Source organism: Schistocerca nitens, chromosome 9, assembly GCF_023898315.1.
Source record: "Schistocerca nitens isolate TAMUIC-IGC-003100 chromosome 9, iqSchNite1.1, whole genome shotgun sequence".
In the NCBI taxonomy this organism is placed as follows: domain Eukaryota; kingdom Metazoa; phylum Arthropoda; class Insecta; order Orthoptera; family Acrididae; genus Schistocerca; species Schistocerca nitens.
The window spans coordinates 270,930,834-270,933,646 of record NC_064622.1 but is presented as its reverse complement, the minus strand read 5'-3'; the positions used below and the strand labels follow the sequence as shown (position 1 = coordinate 270,933,646).

General features: G+C 40.4%; 1 non-coding gene across 1 annotated transcript; it reads right to left on the bottom strand.

Annotated features, from left to right (window-relative positions):
* Window positions 1-1,222: 1,222 nt before the first annotated feature.
* On the bottom strand, window positions 1,223-1,329 carry LOC126204716 (U6 spliceosomal RNA). Its single transcript, XR_007540523.1, has one exon. It is a non-coding gene; the product is annotated as a U6 spliceosomal RNA (small nuclear RNA).
* Window positions 1,330-2,813: the final 1,484 nt, after the last annotated feature.

Below are 2,813 nucleotides of genomic sequence, written 5' to 3'. Positions count from 1 at the left end.
AGCTGCTGAACGGGATAGACATGTGTTGAAAGGAGGATATAAGATAAGCAACAACGAAAGCAAAATGGAGTGTAGTCGAATTCAATCAGGTGATGCTGAGGTAATCACGGGAATCGCATTAGGAAAAGAAACACTTAAAGTAGTAGATGACTTTTGCTATTTTGGCAGACAAATAACTGATGATGATCGAAGTAGATAAGGCGTAAAATGTAGACTGGCAATGGCAAGAAAACCATTTGTGAAGAAGAGAAATTTGTTAACATCGGGTATACTTGTAGATTTAAGTATCTGAAAGTCTGAAAGTATTGTGGTATGGAGTGTAGTTATGTATGAAAGTGAAATATGGATGATAAACGATTTAGTTAAGAAGGGAATGGAAGCTTTCGAAATGTGGTGCTACAGAATAATGTTGAAGATTAGGTGGGTAGATCGCCTAATTAATGAGAGATACTGTATATAACTCGGCAGAAAAGAAATTTTGTGGTATAACCTTTCTATAAGAAGGGATCGGCTGGTAGGACGCATCCTAGTATATCAAGGGATCACCAATTTAATATTGGAGGGAAGCGTGGGGAGGGGGGTGGGGGATAAAAGTCGTAGAGGGAGACACAGAGATGAATACAGTAAGCAGATTCAGAAGGATGCAGGTTACAGTAGTTACTTTTTTTATCTTATATTGTTCGCTCTTGTTCGTTGCATCTGCTCGGGGCGGACGTCGTAAGACATCCGTTTAAGTCCGTTGTTGATCGATTAACTCAGTTTTTTTTATTACAGAGGGCAGCTAACCCTCTGACGGAACACGCTGAGCTACCGTGCCGGCGAAATTAAAGTTTTCACTCGAGGGGAGATTGTAACCAACGACCTCTCGTCCCGCAGCTGCTCACGCTAACCACGGGACCACGGGGCTCCTGCGCTTTCGTTCGTTGCATCTGCTCGGGGCGGACGTCGTAAGACATCCGTTTAAGTTCGTTGTTGATCGATTACCTCAGTTTTTTTTCTTTATTTTTTTTTTTACAGAGGGCAGCGAACCCTCTGACCGAACACGCTGAGCTACCGTGCCGGCTTTTTTTTTTTTTTTTTTTTTTTTTCGTTCGTTGTATCTGCTCGGGGCGCACGTCGCAAGACACCCGTTTCAGTTCGTCGTTGATCAATCAACTCCGTTTTTTTTTATCACAGAGGGCAACTAACCCTCTGACCAAACACGCTGAGTTACCGTGCCGGCGGAAATGTGGAACGCTTCACGATTTTGCGTGTCATCCTTGCGCAGGGGCCATGCTAATCTTCTCTGTATCGTTCCAATTTTAGTATATGTAGAGCCGAAGGAAGTACTCGAAGTTGATGAGGCTTGCACAGGATAAAGAGCATAGAGACCTGCAGCAAACCAGTCTTCGGACTGAAGACCGCAACAGCAGTAACATAGGGAGTGAGAATAACATACGTTTAGGAATGAAATAAAAAGGAAGTGCAGGTAAGATAATGCGAAATGGCTGTATGAAGAATGTGAAGAAATCGAAAAATAAATGATTGCCGGAAGGACTGACTCACCATACAGAAAAATCAGTGCAACCTTTGGTGAAATTAAAAGTACGGATGGTAACATTAGGAGTGCAATGGGAATTCCGCTGTTAAATGCTGAGGAGAGAGAGAAGATAGGTGGAAACAGTACACTGATGGCCTCTATGACGGGGAGGAGCTGTCTGATGGCGTGATAGAGAAAGAAATAGAAGTCGATATGAAAGACATAGGGGATCCAGTATTAGAGTCATAACTGAAAAGAGCTCAGTAACACTTGAGATTAAATACGGCAGAAGAAACAGATAATATTCCATCGCAATTTTTAAAATCAAGCTGACAAATGCGAGAACTATCGCATAATCAGCTTAACAGCTCGTGCATCCCAGCTCTTGCAATAATAATAGACAGAAGAATGGAAAAGAAACTTGAGGCTCTGTTGTATGACAATCAGTTTGGCTTTAGGAAAGGTAAGGGCACCAGAGAGGCAGTTCTAACGTTACGGTTGCTTATGGAAACAAGGCTCAAGAGAAAACACGACACGTACACAGGATTTATCGACATTGGGAAAGTGTTCGACTATGCAAAATAGTGCAAAATGTTCGAAATCCTGAGAAAAATATGGGGAGAGACGGATAATATACAAAGTGTCGTGCGCCAAGAGGAAACAGTAGCAAATAATAAGACTGAATCATCAAGAAGGAAGTGCTCTGATTAAAAAAGGCGTAAGACAGTGGTGTAGTCTTTCGCCCGTACAATTCAGTCTATAACATCGGACAAGCAATGACGGAGATAAAGGAAAGGTTCAAGAGTGGGATTAAAATTCAAGGTGAAAGGATATCAATGAGATTCGCTTATCATCTAGAGTCCTGAGGGTTGGTCCGAAGTCTGATTTTGTTGAAACTGATATTCACAATCGATAAGGACACAAATAAGTAAAAAATAGAGAGAAAAATTTTATGAGCATTTTTACATATATTTTTCAGATGGTATCACATGTGATACCTGCTATCTATGTTAATACAAAGTGATACAAATGATTATTACAACAAAATTATTCTTAACATATAAAGTAACCCTGTTTTTGTGTGAAAAACGTAACATAATTTCAAATTCACTTCTTGTGAAAAAGAGCAAAACAATTTCTTTCAGATGTAAAACACAGGAATATCTGACATGTGCTACATCATACAAACGTTAGACCTCTACTACCCTCTAACCAGCATTTTGATCTATTTTTCTGTATGTTATTCATCATCTGAGGCATGTGCTTAGCATTTGATACCCTGAATGGCAAAGAT